Source organism: Dasypus novemcinctus, chromosome 23 (genome assembly GCF_030445035.2).
Source record: "Dasypus novemcinctus isolate mDasNov1 chromosome 23, mDasNov1.1.hap2, whole genome shotgun sequence".
NCBI lineage: Eukaryota > Metazoa > Chordata > Mammalia > Cingulata > Dasypodidae > Dasypus > Dasypus novemcinctus.
This window is the reverse complement of record NC_080695.1, coordinates 9,470,878-9,493,887: the sequence shown is the minus strand read 5'-3', so window position 1 is coordinate 9,493,887 and position 23,010 is coordinate 9,470,878. Positions and strand designations below refer to the sequence as shown.

Genomic DNA, 23,010 nt, shown 5'->3' with positions numbered 1-23,010 from the left:
CAGGAACTGAGGCAGTGCATTTGCCAGGGAACCTCTCTCCACATCACAGGTCTCCAGGATGGAATCCCTCTGAATCCTAAAGGAGAAAAATGAGAAGAGAAGACAAAAAAAGAATAAAAGATACAGAAGATAAAACAATTAATGGACACAGACAGCAAGAAAAAGAAAAAGGAAAAAAACTGCAGGGCAGGGGAGGGGAAAAAATAAACCTTAAAAAAAAAACAGTGCTGTGCTCAGATCTCTCCCTATGCAGGAAAACTTTTGTGGCGAGGAAACCTCACCCGTGGGTCTGGGAGCTGGGCTTGGCAGGAAGCTGAACCCAAAGGGATCCTTTTCAGGCCTCACAGACCATGGAGTGACATGTACATGGTTCACATGAGTCTTAGGTGCGTTGGTTAGTGGGCAGCACATGTGGTGAGTGTAGGGCATGTACGGTCAGTGGGGGCTCATGGTGACTATGGGGCACATGTGTGCATTCCCATCCTCTTTCTTTTCCATGGAACTGAGATTGTTGCTGTGGGAACATCCAAATATAACCTTCTTTTATATGTGAGATAGAAAGGAACAAGATTCTCCCCCAACTATTCAGGGTTTCTATATAATGGAGAGTTTTCTCCAAATTTTCTCCAATTTCTCCAAAATTTATCAGAAGAGTTAGCAAGCAGTATTTCCAAGCTAAAAAGCCTTATGTACAAAGGGGAGTAGGCTCTTCTACTCATTCTCTTCCTTGACACATGTGGCCTCTCATTGGGAAGGGGCCAGTGCCTTTGGCCTGTCTTACTTGAGTCCAAAGTCACCTTTGTTCACATGAGAATGAGCATCCCTCCATGGTTATGCTAAGACTCCAGAACCTGTTTAGGGCAAGGTCCCACACATCTCCCATATATGTATAACTGCTCTTCAGATCTCAAAGTGTCATTGAGCAGGTCAAAGGACATGATAGGTGTAACATGCTCTGTAATTGCTCAGGTCCCTTCCCAATGTAATTTGTTCTTTGAACCTCCTAACACTTCATAGTTCTGCACAGACTAAATTGAAAGTTAATCTTGAATCTCAATTTACCCAACTCTGTCTCTTGATCCACAGGTACCAGCCATGTATGATGCCCTGGTCCAGATGGAGTATCTTGATATGGTGGTGAATGAGACTCTCAGAATTTATCCAGTTGTAAGCAGAATTGAGAAGGTCTGTAAGAAAGATGTGGCCATCCATGGGGTGCTCATTCCCAAAGGGACAGTGGTAATGATACCAATATTTGTCCTCCAACGGAACCCAGAAATCTGGCCAGAGCCTGAGGAGTTCAATCCTGAAAGGTAGAGGAAACCCAGGGAAGGATACTTTTCCTCATTCAAGCTGGCTGAGCACACTGTTACATCTCAGGATGGATAACAAATATGGGCTTCATTGTCTCTTGCTTGTATATCTTTTTCAATCTATATTATTCTTAATAAAAGAGACAAGACAGAAGTTCAGGATTTGGACATAGTTTTAACTCAGAAAGCACATGATGCTTTCAGATTTAGTGTGTTGGAAAGCAAAATTTAGAATAAACTTTTAGGGACACTGGCTAGTAAATCAGGACTTATCTAGATTTTCTTAACCATGGTCTACAAGCTTCCTAATGGCAGAGTCCAGGCCGTATTACTATGGTATCTCTAGCTCTAGCACAGAGTCCACTCATAGTACTTGTTGAAAGAGAAACTCAGGGATGACTGAGTTCTCTGTGCTTTGGATCTACTGGTTCAGGAGATTCTTCATGTACAGTTTTATTAACATAAAGTCAGAGGCCACTCTCTGTACTTCCCCTAGATTCATTCAGATATTAAGTGCTTACCTTGTGTGGTGAACCTGACCAGACTGTGAGTAACCCAAATGTTAAAAACTGTCCGTTAGGAATTTTGAGATATTTGCAAGTCTATAGAGTTCTACTGATGCTTTTCCATGTGTTCATCATTTATCAAACAGCTATCAACCTGTGGCTGCGTTGGTTAGTGGGCAGCACATGTGGTGAGTGTAGGGCATGTACGGTCAGTGGGGGCTCAGTCCACATATCCCCAGTTCTCTGCCACTGCATCATAAAATATTTTTATGTACATCACATTAGTCAATCTGTAAGCATTCTAGTATGTTCACCAAAGTATTGAGGTCTTTGAAAAAATACATAAGCAAAATAGCATTATCATTTTCTACAAATCAATATTTTTCCTTAATATAATCAAATACTGAGGAATCAAATTTGAATAAAACATGGGCTTAACCAAAAAGTAATTTATACCTAGTGGAACACATAGACAATGACATCAGGTTTTTTCCCTTAAACTACGGTAGTGACTTATAAATTACCCAACTTAAACTATTTTAAGAGTGAGAGACAGAGAAGGAGCAAGACAGAGAGGTGAAAGATAGAGAAATGGAGAGGAAGATGAAAAGGAGGATGAGGAGAAAAGAAGAAGGAGGAAGGCAAGGGCAGGGAAGGGAAAAATAACAATTTAAATATTGGGAGAACCTTTCTCTTGCCATCATCCAAATAAGTATATGAGAAGCATAAATGGGAGTTGAGGTAGGACCTTCTTTACTTTCAGTCAATTTTATCTGCCTTTCAGAGTGTGAAATCTCACCACCCTGAGTGTTAGTTTAGTGTTTGCAGAGACATCTTCTACTAAACATCACCAATCTCATCTCTTTGACAAAACCAGAAACTCCTTTAAAATGAAGGGAAAGGAAAGGATCTGTAACTTCAAATTCTCATAGCAGAACAACCAGAGGAGGAGTCCAGTGATGAGCCCATGAAAGAATACTGTTTACTAATGATTGAGGATTCTATATGAGATGCCCAAAACCTGTAGTCCTTGTGCTTGTTATTTCCTTAAGGCTGTTTTCATTTACTATTGTGCATCCAGTTTCAGTAAGGAAAACAAGGAGAGCATAGATCCCTACTCATACCTGGCCTTTGGAGCTGGACCCCAGAATTGCATAGGCATGAGGTTATCTCTGATGATCATCAAATTGGCCACTATCAGTCTCCTGCAGCACTTCTCCTTCAAGCCTTGAAAGAAACACAGGTCAGACTGTATTCCTTCTGCATCAGTATTATTCCACTGGGAGCTGTTATTTTTTTAAGTGGAGATTCAATGTCCAACAAAGAAAGAATGTGGTCATTCATTTTTTAATAGTTATGCTATTGGTCATAGATTCTATTTTAGGCCATCTATGAGTTTAAGAGCTCTTCAGTTCTGGAGTTCTAATTCTGTGATTTCATATGGATCATTTAGAGACAATGCCAACTCATGTGATTGGACTATGTGCAATTCACATAAACTTGGCAATGTTTTAAATTCTATTTTCAGAAGTTTTGTGCATGATCACGTATCACATCTATTATTCAATCAATACATATGCATGATCCTCCCTTCCACCGACACCAACAGAAGCTCTCTCATGAGAGCTTTTCTCAATCGCTGGTTGGAATTAGAATCACAAGGGAGCTTTAAAAAAATTCCTGAACCTGGATCATTTCAGAAATTCTAAAATAATTAGTGCAGAGTGTGGCTTTAAAAGCTCCCCCATTGACGCTAATGTCCAGCGAAGTTTGAGAACCATGAATTGAAAGCTTTTCTGCCAGGTGTGAGGGATTCTCACAATCCAGGGCTACCTTGGCTATTTGGGCAAACGGGGTTCCTTTTACATTCTAAAAATCACTCTGTGAATGTTCTCCCTTCTCTTCTCCCCATTCCATCCTAATTGTCAGTGAAAAGTTCAATTTTCAGCCCAATATGGAAACATCACATCTACTCCAGGACCCATCCACCCCTCAGCTCTTTCATTGGCCAATGCAAGCAGTTATTAGTCACATTTCTGATAATATCTGTCCATAAGCCACCTAGTTTGGTTCCCTGTATTTTCTTTGTATGTGAATGTGTTTTCCTTTCTTAAGTCTAGCACTTCATTTTATTCCTCCTGTAGACTCCCATTAGAGCCTTACTTGGAGCTTTGTCCATTGCAGGCATTTAGTAAATACTTAAGGAATGATTTTCAGTGTGCCTTTCAGTTCTTACACAAAATTTTAAACTATTTCAATTTTTAAACTTTGATACATATTTATGTATGTCCATGTGGTGTGTGGTATGTGTCCGTGTATATGTGTGTGTGTCCTCCTGCAAGGAAAATATGTACATGCCATTTGAAATTAAAATCATAACATTGTGCTCTTATATTTAAAGAAAAATTTGCAATTCCTCCTCTGAAAGACCTGAAGAAATGTTGTCACTGCTTCATATCAAGCAAAGCCATTAAATCTTATTTCTAGTACTTGGGCATTTAATGTGTCAATTTCTCTTCTTGAGCATGTTCTCTGTTGAGGAAGGAAGAGGAGATAGAGCTTGTTCACATCTTATTTGAGAGTATACTGCACTGTGTCCCAGTCTTTTATGTTTGTACCAACTATGAACAAAGCCCTGGGAAAAGCAGAGCTCTGGCACACTTGACCCGAGGCACTATATAGTGTGGTAGCTCCCTATCATCCAGAGACCAGCTGTGTTCACTTTACACCACAAGTTTTCTGCCCTTCATTCTACTAGGATCAGAATTTTATAATGTTGGTGGATCCATCAACGCTGGAGGCGTAAGTGGGCATGAATGGGGCTCAGATTCTCCATCAAATTTGTACATCATCAGAAATCCATTTTTCTTTCTCTTAGGAATTGAGAGAGGTTGTTATGAAACAGAGGCATAATGCTTCCTGCAGACCTCTTCTGGTCATTAATCTGGATGGCTAGCGTCCATTGACAGGAGTGACTGAACTATTTGGAAGCCAGTGATTGCCCATTCAATTAAAATGTATATTACCAGCTAATGATTACCTGGCAAGTTTCAGCATACACATTAACTTTATATGGATTTCCAAAAAATAGTTTTCATGTTGCCTATGAATCTGATTTAAATTTCTTTAAATTAATTTCACTTAAAATATAAGTGGAAAAAGAACACAAAGTAACATGATAATGTCTTGATGTGGTGCAAAAAAGGTGCTCAATAAATACTCTATTGAATGAATGGTTGGATGAATGCTTTCTGTGTAGTCTTGACAGAACTTATAGAATAATTGTATCCAATCATTGGTTGATGGACAATTGAGCTGTTTCTGTATTTTTGCAATTATGAATAATGTTGCAATGAACATCAGTATGCAACTGTCAGTTTATGTCTTAGCTTTCAGTTCTTCTGAATATATTCATAGTAACTGGATTGGTAGATGAACAAAATGTGTCATATACATACAATGGAATACTATTCAGCTATCAGGATGCACCCTGAGGGTGTTATGTTGCATAAAATAAGTCAGATAAGGTTTCAGGGGCTTGCAGAGCAGGAGGTGCCTGGATGTCGATTTGGTGAGGCAGTGACAGAAGAGATTCTTGTGAGAGGTGGAATTTTGGGTTTCTGACACAGAGGCCAGAAGTTGTGGGCTGGACCCCTCCCCCTAAGGATGGTGGCCCAGCTATAGCAATCCCTGAAAACTTTGTTGTACTGCAGTGTTCCCAGGCCTGGCCGCAGCGATCCCTGAAAACTTTGTTGTGCTGCGGTGTTCCCAAACCCCATGTTTACCAGATGCGTGGTTCCCAGGTCTCTATTTCCTAAACCCTGGTAGCCCATGCTCCAGAGACACACATACCTTGAGTCTGCAATTTCACGGACTTCACATTCCCAAATCCACCAAGCCCTGAGGTCCATCTAAGGCCCTTGATTACCCTAGCCCTCCACATTTTTTGTTTTTTGGGGTTTTTTTTTCCTCCTTGAGCTTGGAGGAGTGTACCAGCTGGCTTGGGGAGAGTCTGGGAAGAAAGGAGAGGTAAATCTGCTGAGAAAGCCCAATTTACCTAAACATCCTGGGATAGGAAACTTGGTCTGAGAGAAGGTGGAGTCAGAAAATCAATTGGACCTCCCCTAGCACACCTAAAGGGGAGGGACTGTAGGACGTGCTATCCAAGCTTCCAATAGCATATTTGGGGTTTGTGGTGAGGTGTAGGTGCTTCAACACTGGAAATAAAGAGTCATTGTCTTCTGTGTTGAGTTGGTTCAACAAGGACACACTTGAATCTCCTACCAGATCTCTCAGGCAGCTTTTCTGCTGCCCTGGGAGACAGAGAAGTGAGGAGAGGAGGAAGGGGGAATGTCAGATCTCTAAGTGTTTTATTTGACTGCAAAGAAGATTCCTAGCTTGAAACGTTGGTTCTTTTGTTTTTGTCGTGGTTGCTACTGTTGCATTGTTTCCCGGACTTTTCTCCTGTTTTATCCCCCAATGTCCTTTTTCATTTATTTTGTTTTTTTCTTTTTCTTTTTCTTGCTTATTTCCCCTCCCCCTTTCCTTGCTCCCCCATTTTTTCTCTCTTTTCTCTCTCTTTTTCTTCTTTTTTATTTTCTTTTCTTTATATAATAGATGCTGCAGGGAGCACTTCACATTTGCTGTTTTTCCTCATCCTCCATTTCCTCTTTTAGGTATGTATTGATTTTGGCCACCTACACTATCCCCTTTCCTCTACATCTTTCTATCCTCCATCATCTACTGTTTCTCTTACATTCCACCTCCCTTTCTTTGGCCCCCAAATTGTCTGACTTTTTATTTCTAATACCTTTGTTCTGTTTTCTGTCTTTTATCCACTCTTAATATTATTGTCTTTCTTTTCTCTTTCCCTCACTCATGAAAACACTGGCTTTTTAATTCATACTATATTCCTCCCATATTCAGTTGACTGTCTCATTATAGGTACTCTACTTACTGCTATAACACTACACAACTTACATGAGTCTAATATCCATTCTCCTAGATCTCACATTGTTGTTCTATTAACATTTATTACCAATATTACTTTATACATTTTTCTTTTCTTATTCATTTTGCTTTCCTGGCCCTAATATTTTCCTTCAAAGTGAACGTAGCCAGCAACAAGTAAATAGAGTAAGAAGAACAAAGTGACAAAGAGAAGACATAACATTTACACATGAACAACAACTAATTAATCCCCAAGAGTAGACAAAGAAGCTAAGGAACTGATTAAACCCATCAAGATAAAATGATGACCAGACAGCAACAAAACTACTACAAACCAAACCAATAATCAGGAAAACATGGCTGAATCCAGTGAACAAACTAAAAACCAGGAAGGGGAACAGAACATTGGAAAAGTAATTAAAGATCTCAAAAAATATATTAGAGACCAACTTAATGGAGTAAATGAAGAGATTAACAATATGGAGAAAACACTTGGAGAGAATACAGAAGAAATTGCAGTCATACACAAAAAGATAAACAGATATGATGGTGATGAACACCACAGCCCAAGAAATCAAACAGATAGTAGAACTAATCTATAAAAAAAAATAGAAAAAATCCAGCTGGGGCTTAGGGACCTGAATGACAATGCAAAATGCACAAACATATGTATCATAGGCATCCCAGAAGGAGAAGAGAAGGAAAAGGGGACAGAAGGGGTGCTGGAGGAAATAATGGCCAAAAACGCCCTAAATCTACTGAGGGAGATGAATGTACATGTCCAGGAAGCACAACACACCCCAAACACCATGAATCACAACAGGCCTACCCCAAGACATATACTTGTCAAATTATCCAATGCTCAAGACAAAGAGAAAATTCTAAAAGAAGCAAGAGAAAAGAGAATCATCACATACAAGGGAGGCTCCATAAGATTAAGTGCTGATTTCTCATCTGAACCCATGGAGGTAAGAAGGCAGTAGTATGATATAGTCAAAGTACTAAAAGAAAAACTTTTCAACCAAGAATACTCTACCCAGCTAAGCTAACATTGAAAAATGACAGAGTTCAAAATATTCACAGATAAACAGAAATTAAAAGTGTATGCCAGAGGAGGTGGGGCAAGAAGGTGTCTGAGTGAGTGCACCTTATAATCTCTCCTGCAAGGAAGTGACTGAGTAGGGTTGGAGTCCCACTGGACTGGGCTGTTTTGGGTGTTTGCAGGGCAGGAGGAGTCTGGACATCAATTTAGTGAGACGGTGACAGAGGAGATTCTTGTAAGAGGTAGAATTTTGGGTCTCTTTCACAGAGGTTGGGGTTGTGCATGGGACGCTTCCCCCTGGGGCTGGCAGCTCAGCGGCAGCGATTCCTGGAGGGTTTGCTGCACTGAAGAGTTCCCAAGTCCTAAGTGGGTGGTTTTGGGGGCTTGCAGAGCAGGAGGTGACTGGAAGTCGATTTGGTGAGACAGTGATGGAGGAGATTCTTGCAAGAGGTGGAACTTTTGGTTTCTGACATGGAGGTCAGAAGTTCTAGGCAGAATCCTTCCACCTAGGGCTGTCAGCCCATCTGCAGTGGTCCCTGAACTCTTTGTAGTGTAGTGGCGCCCCCAGCAGGCTGTTTCGGGGGATTGCAGAGCAGGAGGTATCTGCATGTTGATTTGGTGAGACAGTGACAGAAGAGATTCTTGTGAGAGGTGCAATTTTGGGTTTCTGACACTGAGCTCAGAGACTGAGGGCAGGACCCCTCCCCCTAGGGCAGGTGCCCAGCTGTGGGGATCCCTGAAGGCTGTGTTGTGCTGCGGTGCTCCCCTTTAACCAGAAGTGTGGTTCCCAGGTCTGTGTCCCCTAAACCCTGGTGGCCCACGCTCCAGGGACTCACACACCTTGAGTCTGCAACATCACAGAATTCCCATCCCTGAATCCACCACGTCTAGAGGTCCATCAGCTTGATTATTCTAGCCCTCAGCATTTGTGTTTGTTTGTTTTTCTTGGTTGCTAATATTGTATTATATCCTGGTCTTTTCCCCCATTTTCTCACCCAAGGTCCTTTTTTCATTTATTTAGGTTTTTGTTCTTCTTTTATTTTTCTTGCTTGTTTCTCTCCCTTTTCTTTGCCAATCCCTTTTTTCTCTCTTTTTCCTCTTATTTTATTTTATTTTATTTTATTTTATTTATATAATAGGCACTGCAGGGAGTGCTTCACATTTACTGTGTTTCCTCAACCTCCATTTCCTCTTTTCTGTGTGAACTGATTTTGGCCACCTACACTCTTCCCTTTCCCCACATCTTGCTATCCTACATCATCTACTGTCTCTCTTACTTTCCACCTCCCTATCTTTGGCCGCCAAATTGTCTGAATTTTTATTTCTAATATCTTTGTTCTGTTTTCTGTCTTTTATCTACTCTTGATATTATTGTGTTTTTTTTCTCTTTTCCTCTCTCATGAAAACACTGGCTTTTTAATTGATACTATATTCCTCCCCATATTCAGTTGACTATCTCATTATAAGTACTCTACTTACTGCTATAACTCTACACAACTTACATAAGACTAATATCCATTCTCCCAGATCTCACATTGTTGCTCTGTTAACATTTATTACCAATACTACTTTATACATTTTGCTTTCCCTGGAAATATTTTCCTTTAAAGTGAACTTAGCCAGCAACAAGAAAATAGAGTAAGAAGACAAAGTGACAAAGAGAAGACATAACACTTACACAAGAATAAAAAACAATTAATCCCCAAGAGTAGACAAAGAAGCTAAGGAACTGATTAAACCCATCAAGATAAAATGATGACCAGACAGCAACAAAACTACTACAAACCAAACCAATAATCAGGAAAACATGGCTGAATCCAATGAACAAACTAAAAACCAGGAAGGGGAACAGAACATTGGACAAGTAATTAAAGATCTCAAAACATATATTAGAGACCAACTTAATGAAATAAAGGAAGAGATAAACAATATGAAGAAAACACTTGGAGAGGAATTGCAAAAAGATAACAGATATGATGGGGATGAACACCACAGCTCAAGAAATCAAAAATACACTCTCAGCAAATAGCAGCAGATTAGAAGAAGAAGAGGAGAGAATTAGTGACGTGGAAGACAGTACATCTGAAATCAAACAGATAGTAGAACTGATTGATAAAAAGATAGAAAAAATCCAGCTAGGATTTAGGGAACTGAATGACAATGCAAAATGCACAAACATATGTATCATAGGCATCCCAGGAGGAGAAGAGAAGGGAAAGGGGACAGAAAAGGTGTGGCAGGAAATAATGGCTGAAAACTCCCCAAATCTACTGAGAGAGATAGATGTACATATCCAAGAAGCAAAATGCACCCCAAACATCATAAATCCCAACAGGCCCACCCCAAGACATATACTTGCTGAATTATCCAATGTTCAAGATAAAGAGAGAAATTCTAAAAGCAGCAAAAGAAAAGAAAACCATCACTTACAAGGGAGGCTCCATAAGATCAAGTGCTGATTTCTCATCTGAAGCCATGGAGGCAAGTAGGAAGTGGTATGATATAGTCAAGGTAATAAAAGAAAAAAATTTTGAACCAAGAATACTCTACCCAGCTAAGCTAGCATTCTAAATGATGGACAGTTCAAAATATTCAAAGATAAACAGAAATTGAAAGAGTATGCCAACAAGAACCCTGCCCTTCATGAAATACTAAAGGGAGTTCTTCAGGAAGAAAGGAAAAAAACAGGAGAGGCAGGGTTGGAGGAGAGTGTAAGAGCAACAACAAAAAAAGAGAGAAGAAAAAAACAAACAAAATATGACAAACACAAGTCCAATCAAAATATGGCTAACATAAATAATTCCTTGAAAGTAATAACACAGAATGTCAATGGATTAAACTAACCTATCAAAAGATTCAGACTGGGAGATTGGATAAGGAAATATGACCCATCTATATGCTGTCTACAAGAAACACATCTTAGACACAGGGATTCATGGAGGTTGAAAGTGAATGGTTGGAAAACAATCTTTCAAGCAAACAATAACCAAAAAAAGGCAGAAGTAGCTATATTAATATCAGACAAAATAGGCTTTAAATGCAAAACAATTGTGAGAGACAAAGAAGGATACTACACATTATTGAAAGGGACAATCTCTCAAGGAGAATGAACAATCATTAATACTTATGCTCCTAACAAGGGCACCTCCAAATACATGAGGCAAACACTGGAAAAACTAAGTGAAAGAATAGATGCCTCTACAAGTATAGTGGGAGATTTTAATACACCACTATCAACTTTGGACAGAACATCTCAAAAGAGTATCACTAAAGAAACAAAAACTTTGAACAGTATATTAAAGGAGCTGGATCTAATAGACATATACAGATCATTAAACCTGAATACAGCAGGATATACATTTTTCTCAAGTGCACATGGATCATTCTCCAAGATAGACAATATGCTAGGCCACAAAGAAATGCTCAATGAATTCAGAAAGATCGAAATCATACAAAATAATATCTCTGAACACAGTGGAGTGAAGCTGGAAATATGCAAGGGCCAGAGGGCCAGATTTCATACCAAGATATGGAAATTAAGCAGCACACTCTTAGAAAAACAGTGGGTCAAAGAGGAAATCTCAAAAGAAATCAATAACTACCTTGAAACTAATGAAAATGATAACACAACATACCAAAACTTATGGGATGCAGCAAAAGCAGTATTGAGAGGGAAATTTTTAGCCATAAATTCATACATCCAAAAAGAAGAAAGAGCCAAAATTGAAGAACTAACTGCACATTTGGAGGAATTAGTAAAAACAACAACAACAACAACAACAAAGTAACCCCACAGGAAGAAGAAAGAAAGAAAGAAAGAACAAAGATAAGAGCAGAACTAAATGAAATAGAAAATAAGAAAGCACTTGAACAGATAAACAAAACCAAGAGCTGGTTCTTTGAGAAGATCTATAAAATTGACAAACCCTTAGCTAGACTAACAAAAAAAAAAAAAAAAAGAGAAGATGCAAATACACAAAATAAGAAATGAGTAAGGAGATATCACCACTGACCCCTAGAAACAAAGACAATCATAAGAGGATACTTTGAAAAACTATATTCCAACAAAAATTACAATTCAGAGGAAATGGACAAATTCCTAGAAACACATAAGCAGCCTATATTGATGAAAGAAGAAATTGATGATCTCAGCAAACCAATCACAAGTAAAGAGATAGAATCAGTCATTAAAAATCTCCCAACTAAGAAGAGCCATGGGTGAGACGCCTTCACAGGTGAGTTCTACAAAACATTCCAGAAAGAACTAACACTAATCCTGCTGAAACTCTTCCAAAAAATCGAAACAGAAGGACCATTAACGAACTCATTCTATGATGCCAACATTACCCTAGTACCAAAGCCAAACAAAGACACCACAAGAAAGGAAAATTACAGACCAATTTCTCTAATGAAGCTAGATGCAAAAATCCTCAACAAAATACTTGCTAACCGTATTTAACAACATATTAAACAAATTATACACCATGACCAAGTGGGATTCATTCCGGGTATGCAAGGATGGTTCAACATAAGAAAATCAACCAATGGAATACACCATATAGACAGATTGAAGGAAAAAAAATCACATGATTATTTCTATAGATGCAGAAAAAGCTTTGACAAAATACAGCACCCTTTCTTGATAAAAACACTGCAAAATTGGAATACAAGGAAATTTTTTGAACATGATAAAGAGTGTATATGAAAAACCCACAGCCAACATCGTTTACAATGGTGAAATCCTAAAATCCTTCCCTCTGAGATCAAGAACAAGACAAGGATGCCCACTCTTTGTCTTAGAAGTACTTGCTCAAGCACTGAGGCAAAAACCAGATATAAAAGGCATTCAAATTGGAAAGGAAGAAGTCAGAATTTCATTATTTGCAGATGACATTATCCTGTACATAGAAAACCCTGAGAGGTCTACAACAAAGCTTCTAGAACTCATAAATGAGTTTAGTAAACTCACAGGCTATAAGATCAATGTGCAAAAATCAGTAACATTTCTGTACACCAATAACGAGCAAGCTCAGGAGGAAATCAAGAAGCAAATATCATTTACAATAGTAAATAAAAAAATCAAATACCTACGAATAAATTTAACTAAAGATGTAAAAAACTTATACACAGAGAACTACACAAGACTGTTCAAGGAAATCAAAGAAGACCTAAATAAATGGAAGAATATTCCCTGTTCATGGACAGGAAGACTAAATATTATTAAGATATCTATCCCACCAAAACTAATCTATACATTCAATGCATTCCCAATAAAAATCAACACAGCATTCTTTAAATAACTAGAAAAACTAGCTATGAAATTTATTCGGAAAGGAAAGAGGCCCTGAAGAGCCAAAGACATATTGAAAAGAGAATGAAATTGGAGGAATCACACTACCTGACTCCAAAACATACTACAAAAGTACAGTAGTGAAAACAGCATGATATTGGCACAAGGAGAGACACACAGACCAATGGAACCAAATTAAGAGTTCTGATATAGATCCTCATATATATAGTCATGTAATATTTGGTAAACCACCAAACCGTCTCAACAGGGAGAGAATGGCCTCTTGAACAAATGGTGCCGGGAGAACTGGATATCCATATGTAAAAGAATGAAAGATGATTGCCAACACACACCTTATACAAAAATCAACTCAAGATGATCAAAGACCTAAATATAAGAGCCAGGACCATAAAGACTTTGGAAAGCAGTATAGGAAAGCATCTACAGGACCTTGTAATAGGAAATGGCTTCATGAACTTCACACCAAAACACGAACAGCAAAAGAACAAATAGATAAATGGGACTTCCTCAAAATTAAAGCCTTCTGCACCTCAAAAGGAGTTTGACAAGAAAGTGAAAAAAAAGCCTACACAATGGGAGAAAATATTTGGTAACCATAGATATGATAGGAGACTTATAAACTGCATATATAAAGAACTCCTATACCTTGAAAATAAAAAGACAAACAACCCATTTAAAAAATGGGAAAAAGATTTAAAGACACTTCTCCAAAGAAGAAATACAAATGGCTAAAAAGCACATGAAAAAATGCTCCAAATCTCTAGCTATCAGGGAAATGCAAAGCAAAACTACAATGAGATACCATCTTACTCCCATAAGATTGGCAGCTATGAAAAAAACAGAAGACTACAAATGCTGGAGAGGATGTGAAGGAATGGGAACATTCATCCACTTCTTGTGGGAATGCAGAAGGATCCAGCCATTCTGGAGGATAGTTTGGCAGTTTCTCAAAAAACTAGGTATAGATTTGCCATATGACCCAGCAATTCCACTGCTGGGTATATACCCAGCAGAACTGAAAACAAGGACAGAAACCGATATATGCACACCAATTTTCATAGCAGCATTGTTCACAATTGCCAAAAGTTGGAATCAACCCAAATGCCCATCAACAGATGAATGGATAAATAAAATGTGGTATATACATACAATGGAATTCTACTCGGCTTTAAGAACAAATACACTACAAACACACGTGATAACATGGATGAATCTTGAGAACCTTATGTTGAGTGAAGCAACCCAGGAAGTGAAGGACAAATACTACATGACCTCAATGATATGAAATAAATAAACCAAGCTGTCTCAGAGAGCTAGAGACTGGATGATAGGCTTAAAAGAAATTGGGGAGTAGAGGAAGGATGTAAGCTGACACTTACATGGGTGAAATCTATGATAAGCTGGAGGTAAGTATTTGTACAAGGAAGGGATAAAATGGGGGCATAGGGTTACCCTTGGGTGGGGCTTTGTGGGCTTGAGGGGACTAGGGGTGTGAGGATGGGTAATATTGCCCAAGAAATTGGGGGGATGTTGGGGGAACATATGAACATAGGAGATTGTCAGATAGTTGGTTGAGTATAATGCTGAGAAAACTTTTTCAAAAATGTAATAAGGAAGGTTACCTGTTTAAGGTGCTTAAAGGGGATAATCTGATGCAGGACAGGCTTCTAGGGAGTGTGTGAGTGCTCATTGTGTCATAGTAGGTTATATCATTGGATAGAGAACCATATAATGAGAGTGAAGGTATACCCACATCCTGGGGAGGACTGATGGTCTCAAATAGAGGGAATTGTATCTCTCGAGAGAAATGGTGGCTCCCAATGCTTTAGGGCAGTTGAGCATATCAAGCCCTCAACATTGTTGCAAGTATCTCTGAACATGGCCCTTCAAGCAATGAAGAATTACTGTCACTGTGGGCCCTGAGGGGATGGGGAAAGAGGTATTGAATAGATGGAATCAATGTAACCATGTGGGCAATAGAAGGGTTCCACAAGATTATGCAAGGATGGATATAAGACATGTTAAATTACACCAAAAATATGTAAGGGCTGATAGGCTAAAAGGTAAATCATAATGTAAAACATAAGATAACTAAAAATTTAGAAAATCGTATAGTCTAAAATATAAACCACAATGTAAACCCAAATGTTACCTGGTTTGAAAGCTATTGTCTCAATATCTGTACATCAGTTTTAGTAAATATTGTATGAATATGTAAAAAGATTATTGCTGTGGAAGGGAAAATGTTTTTATGTTGGATATGTGGGAGTACGGTAATTGTGTATATGAATTACTGTGATCTAAAACTTTTGTGAAGACAATCTTAGTAATTAGGAAAAAAAGAAAAAGGACGTAGACACTGAGGAAAAGATCAAAGAAGTTGCTTGCCAATTTGCATACAGGGCAACACTTATTGCAGTGATGGAAGGCAAAACATCAAAAACAAAGCTTTTGCATTTTTTAATTTTTTGAAACCCCAATTTATTTTTACTTTAATTTTTCTAAACTAATATGTATTCTATATCTAACCTTTAAATTCATCACTATATTCCATTTTACTGTTAATGGAACCTGGCTATATATTTGGCCTCATTTTTGAAGAAGTTTTGGATCACAGAGAGGTTCAACAATGGCAGGGGAGGAATACTGGATTGGGATGTTACTGACAGGGGACACATGGTTGGCAGGGAGTTCTCCAGGGCATATATCCAGGGTACATAAAAATGTTTGGATACTTTCATAGTGGTTACAATTAAAAACAACTGAGGGAGTGCTGAGTTCCTAGGCAGGGGAGCTCTATTGCAGTCCCTAAAGGAACAGCAACAATCCCCCAAGTGCAATGGCAAAGACCAAAAAAGAAGGAAGGTCCAACAATGAGCCCTTGATCCTAATTACTATGCTTGTGAGCCTGTGAACCTGAAATAAGAACAAGGCCTAGAGCTGCAAGGTGCCTAAGAGTTACCTCCTGAGAGTCTCCATGTTGCTCAAATGTGGCCAGTCTCGAAGCCAAACTCAGCATGTAAATGCGTTGCCTTCCCGACAGCATGGGACATGACTCCTGGGGATGAGCCTCCCTGGCACTGAGGGATTACTACCAAGTACCAGCTGATGATGTAACTAGAAAATGATCTTGAATAAAAGGGTCAATTCAGACAGGCAGAATATCTCAGTCTACATATAATACCAGGAGTTAAAAATGCTTTTTGACCTGATTAAAAGGGGGAAATGGAAAGGACAAATTAGTTTATATGGCTATGAGTCTCCAAAAAGAGCCGGGAGGTTAACAGAGGGGTCACCCTTATGCACACCTCAGCAGAGTTTCAGAGACAGGTAAAGTAGATACAACCTCAGGCATTGGTTCTTCTAAGGGCTACAGAGACCCACAGGTTCTATGGTCATGGCAGATGGAGTTCAGTGCCATGTCAATTGGCCCTGCTTTGGAGTTTGTGTTTCTGTGTGATGGAGCTGAACTCAGATGTGATCTTTGTTCACAAGCCTCTCCTGTTACTTTTACTGGATCTGTAGTTGGTGCTGGGGTTTAGTGTATACCCAGGGGACCTGAATCTCTGGACTGACCACGTGATAGCCAGGCCCTGAGCCTCAACAGGCTTGCAACTCCTACACTCTGGTTTATTGGACTTACCCCACTTGGCTAACATGGAGGTCAAGAAGTTCAACCACCACACCAGGGAGCCAAGAGTACCTACAACTGAAAGCAGGAGAATTGCATCCAGCATCCATGTGGAATCTAAGTCCCCTCTTGATATAAATGTGGAGTGGACACAACCATGCCAGGGTCCACAGGATGGATGAATAGAGTATGGATTAGAGTGGACTTACTGATATTCTATTCATGAACTATTGTGATTAGTAATCAAAGAAAATGTGGCATTGGTGTGGAGAAAGTGGCCATGGTGGCTGCTGGGAATAGGGAGTGGGAGGAAGAGATGTGATGTGGGGGCATTTTTGGGCCTTGGAATTGTTCTGGGTGGTGCTGCAGGGACAGTTACCAGACATTGTATGTCCTCCCATGGCCCACTGGGTGGACTGTGGGAGACTGTGGGCTATGGTGTGGACCAATGACCATGAGGTGCAGCATTGCTCAGAGATGTATTCACAAAGTGCAATGAATGTCTCATGATGATGGAGGAGGTTGTTGTTATGGGGGAGGAGTGGGGTGAGAGGGGTGGTGGGTATATGGGGACCTCATATTTTCTCAAATTTTTTTAATGTAACATTAAAAATTAAAGCCGAAAAAAAAAGAGTCAGATACAAAAGAACAAATATGGTATTGCCTCACTAATATGAACTAAATTCCATGAGTAAGCTCATGGAGGTAAACTCTATAGGTTAGTAGGAAATAGATTTTGGGTTGAGAATGGGAGCAGACACTTAATGTATGTAGAAATTTTTTAAAGTTTATTGTAAATGTGTGGAAATGAATAGAGTTCATGGTAACACCTTACAGTGAGTATAACTAAGACTGCTGATTTATAAATGCGATTGTGGCTGAAAGAATTTAAATGTCAGTTGAAAGGAGGCTAGAGATTAATCTAGGGAGTATATAACATAGTGATTCTAGTGCTGGATGAAATTGAAGATTGTGGTTCCTAATATAAGAATGTTCTTTTTAATAAAGTGTTAAGAATATGGTGATACACAGGAAAATTTCAACTAATGTAACTTATGGATGATAGCTAATAATATTGTAGTATTTGTACTAATGGCAAAGAAGATATTATGTCCATTCTAAGGGAGAATAACAAGAGGTATAAGGGAGTATGGGATATGGATATTTCCTTTTGAAGTAATGAAGGCATTTTAAAATTGAGGTGATGAGAGCACAAGTCTGCAATGAATATGAAAGTCACTGAGTGTGCACTTTGAATGGATTGTACAAAGCATGGGGTTTTATAACATAGGGAATCCAGTGTTGAAAGATGGTCTGTGCTTAACTGAACAAATATGAGAACATTCTCTCATGAACTATAACAAGTATATAATGCTAATAAAGGGTGTCATTAACCAATGGGTTGGGGGAAAATACACCAAATGTGAGGTATTGGCTATATTTAGTCATAATGTTTTGATGATGATCTTTCAGATTTTGTTACCATTGTTTCACAACAATGCAAGGTATTGGTTGTGGGGTGTTATATGGAAGCCCTGTTTGATAATATGCATGTTTGTTTTGTAAGTTCACAACATTTACTATTCACTTATTGTTTATTTATGTTCAATTATGAATGATATACTTCAGTAAGATACTCAAGTATTAAAAGAAGAATAATTGTAAAGAACCAAAGCTCTCTGAGACCAGCAATAGTTTTGATGTTTGTAGAGCTGTGTTGTCCTTGAGGCATCATATCTTCTTAGCTTCTGTTCTAGTTGATGCTTCATTTCCTGGTTCTCAGTGTATGTTTAACTGCTGCAGATCCCACTGAAATTTGGCTATGAAGTACTTCTTATGCCTACAGAACCTATTATTCTGAAGGTTGAGTTGAGACCAGGAATCGTAAGTGGAGGCTGGCTTTCCCAGGAAGCTGCATCCTGGAGAACCAGACACCACAATTTACTTTGTGAATAAAACCCAGAGATGAATGCTGGTGAATGACTCGGGATTCTGTGCCTTCACTTTGCTTCCCAGGGTCTCTTTGGAGCAATGTGTCTTATTAACATGAAGGAGGGCATGGGGCATTTCACCTACTACAGGTCTAACCCACCCCAGTTACTTCCTTCAATTCCTCCTGAGCACCAACCAGAGAATAAAATTTTCTCAGCAATTATCAACAACTTTGAACAACCATCAGAAGTTCTGTGGTGACTGTAGTAGTGCCATTTAAATCACATGTATTATTTTTCATATTCTCTATTTCAAGTACTCTTCTGGGCTTGTAAATGAACTTTCTCTACAAAAGCATTATCTGCTGCCTTAGTGCACACCAAAGGGGGGTCCCTTAAACTGCCTTCTTGAGAACCAATGAGCAGATGTCTTTGTCATCATAATCATTGTGGGGGCCTCTTTCAGAAGTCTAGTGTGATCAATAAGACAGGAGAGAATTTTTCCACCAAAACTGCCCATTGCCTAGAATGTATTTTCTTACCTTAATTCTACCTTTTTGGAGTGCTTTTTTTTTTGTAACACAATTAGGACCCTTATTATTTTATTATTAGTTTTGATATAGTGGTTAATATCCTCTCCCCTGGTGTCTATGGAAGGCCACAAACCTGTTTCATATTCCTCTTTTTTTTCCGTCTTCAACCTCCAACAGAGCTTTAAACCTTAAGCTCCTGAGCACCACTGGAAACAGCATGAGGTGTGGCTTGGCTGGACAAAAAAGGGCTGCTGTTGAGCAGCGATGACCTGAGGCCCATGGTCTCCATGGGAAGGCAAGGCAAGGCAAGGGCACCCCATTGCTGAAGCCCTACTAGGTTCAAACCTTCTTGACACCATCCTTTGTGTCCCCGCTGGTTTTATCAGTTGGGCAACATTGGGGCTGCCAGCTGAGGCAGCCTGCCTTCAAGAAGACCCCTGGTCCTCTCTCCTGGTTTTCATGCCCTGCTGGTTCTTTTCCACTTGGGGAGGGCTGGTCTTGAGACCCTCAGGATGTTGTTGGAAAAGACAGTGTGTGACTCCAGAGGCTGGGTCATGAGAGCCTTTGTGGCCTCTCTGCTCCCTCCTGGACCAATCACCACCCTCACCCCCAACCCAGCCTCCATGTTGGGGAGACAGTCTAGGAGCCACAAGGAGAACCTCAGACCACCAGCCCACCCTCAGTCCCATCTTGCCAGTCTATGAGGGAGCCACCTTTGGGGTGGATTATCTGGCCAGGCCCAGCTATCTCATGGCTGCAACCCCAGCTGACACCTGGACTGGAGCTTCATGACTGACTCTGACCCAGAACTACAGAGTGGACTCTTCTGAATTCCTGACCCTCAGAAAGCGAGATAGTACAATTATCACTTTCTGCTAACTCATGCAGAGGCAGAAGAGTCAAAAGAGCTTCTTTGCTGGCTGCAGCAGAGAGCTCTCTAGGATGTCCAGGGCAAAATTGGACTCGCTGGGTAAGGGAGTGACTTGGTGTTAGTGATATGTGTGTGTATGTGTGTGCATGTGTGTGTGTGATTGTGTGTACACACATGTGAAGGAATAGGCTCCCAGCAGCCATCCTGATGGGATGAGAGTAACTTACCACCTCGTAGGGTGTGGTGGATGAGGGGCAGTTTCAGCAGCCAAACTGCCAGGATTCATGAGTCCGCTCTGCCATGCCCGTCTGCTGGCTCTAGCTTTGAGCCTCAGTTTTCCTCATCTGTAAAGCAGGGAAGCTGATAGCATCTGCCTAATAGGGTATTGGTGGCATTGAAGGCATTAACATGTATAAGGCACTCTGAACAATTCCCGGCACTGGTAAGTCACCGATATTGCTGGCCATTGACATTGTGGTCCAGGAGTACTCTCCTGAGCCACAGAATTGATGGAAGCCCATTTGCCACAGTTCGGTGTTTACTAAATGACTCATTCAGGTGATAACTGAAGATACTTCTTGGCATTTTAATTTTTCCCCACCTCTCCCCATGACAGGGGTTCTTAACCAGGGACCCACAGACCCCCAAGGAGTCCATGGAAAGATTTCAGTAGGTCCATGAGCATGAATTGAAAATTTAAAAAAACATTCTTGTAGGGATGTGATGGTGCAGGTGTGATATATTTATTAAATAATACACAGTACAGTGTGGACTTCATATGATTTTTATTTTGATGTAGCATGTTCTGAGTGCAGTAGATAACTACCTGAAAAAAGGTTGGTAAGGATGGTGGAGACGGTTTTATGACACCTTGGGAAAATTTGAATTTCTAAATGTTTGCCAAAAATGACAGTTCAAACAGATGTTGAACCATGTTAGGTTATCAGGTATTGAAATTATAGGTAAGTTGCAAAAAATAGTTTTGAATAATCCTAAAATTTAATTTAAAGACATGCCGATGTTGGGAATGGATATGACTCAAGAGATTGGGTGCCCACTTCCCACATGGAAAGTCCCAGGTTTGGTTCCCGGTGCCTCCTGAAAAAGCAGAAAGCAAACCAACAAGCAAAACAAATGAAAAAACCAACTCAGGGAAGCCAATATGGCTCAGTGGTTGAGTGCCAGCTTCCCACACACAAGGTCCCTTGTTCAATTCCCGGTGCCCAGTAACTAAAAAAAAAAAAAAGGACACGGTGATGTTGAATGTCACAAAACTGTCTGCCACTACATTCTGAGAAGGGGTCCAGGGTTTTCAACTGACTGGCAAAGGGGTCCATGGAACAAAACTGGTTAAGAACCCCTGCTCTATGATAATGCATATTACAAGTGAAGGAGTAGGTATTCTAGTAAAACACTTGACTATTTTATTTTTCACGACTTATGTCCTGTCCTGTGCACCACCCCCCTGTATTGTCACCCTCCTTTGCCCACCGAGCTTCCCCTATACTATGGCACTTTGGTTGTCTTTCCCTTAAACCCACTTTGCTGTTTTCTCTGTCTTTGTAGGCTTATCAATATCTGCCTCTGAAAGAGAATTGGGAGAGATGAAAAGGCTCATAATATCCTACAGTTTCAGTGAATTGATGTCTTTTAAACTCTCTTGTATCCTTTTGAAGTAGGTAGTGCACTTAAATCCAGCTGCTCCAAGGTGCCAAGTGTTCCGTGGCTTTATCCCTATATGCTCAATGCTCAAACCTTCCTCTATCAAGAGCTTGCAGGCGGCTCACGTCATCTGTGACCTGTGACCCTTTGTGTTTGGCCATAAGAGCCGGTCCCCATGACTAATTAGCTGGTTTCCTCATGAAGTGGTGTGGCCTTTGGACTCTCGACCTTGTTTTAAAACGGGGCTAGGTGAGATGATTCCTTCCTTCACTTATTCATCTCAAGTTCACCCTGTTGCTATGGCACTATGAGGCCCAGGAACAGACATGAATAATTATTATCCCTACCCAAGAGGATCTCATGGTTTAAAGGGAGAGATAGACTGACATAATTATTCTACACACAATGTGAGATGTGTCACCATAGGAACATTAATGAAATGCCACAGGAGCCTGGAGGATGAGTCAGTGGAGGCTTCCGAGAGCAGGGGCACTAAGCAGTCCTGCTCTGTCTCGTGCTCGGGAGACGAACTTGCCCACATGTTCTGGGGTACTTCTCCAAGAGCAGGTTTGGCCTGTGGACTTTTTAAAAAAATTCTTTCCCTTTACTTTTAAAGAAGGTTTAGTTTACATAAATTTTACCTTGAAAAATAGGGGATTCCCATATATCCCACCTCCTTCCCCCCCCCCCAAGCTTCCCCCCATTAACCTCATCTTTCATTAGTGTAGTCCATTTGTCACAATTAATGAACACATATTGAAGCCTTACTACTAAGATGGTCTATAGTTTACATTATAGTTTAGTCTGTTCACTGCATAATTATACAGGTTTTGACAAAAGATATAATGTTCTGTATCTGTCATTGCAACATCATGTAGAACAATTCCAATGTCCCCAAAATGTCCCATGTTACACCTATTCTTCACATTTCCTCCCCTCAAAACCTCTGGTGACCTCTGTCTTCATATCAGTGTTACAAGTTCTTCAATTACTAGCGTAAAAGCAAGTCTACTTCGGTCCACAGTTGCATTCCTCCCTTAGGTTTGTTCATTCCTCAGTCTTGAGGATTTGGGGATGGTGATGCCCACTCTGCTTCTGATTGAGAGGAGACTTAGATCCCAGGGGCAGACGGATGGAACTGTCTTGCTTGAAGTTGCACATACTCTTTGTTTTTTGGGATGGGCATTGTACATCATCATTCTTTTGTTAGTTGTCCTGGGTGAGTCCAATCAACTGGAGAGTAGGTACTGGCTGCACCTC

At 40.0% G+C, this 23,010-nt stretch overlaps 1 pseudogene; it reads left to right on the top strand.

Annotated features, from left to right (window-relative positions):
- Positions 1–23,010, top strand: part of LOC101414178 (cytochrome P450 3A24-like) — a 95,477-nt pseudogene that overhangs the window by 51,132 nt on the left and 21,335 nt on the right.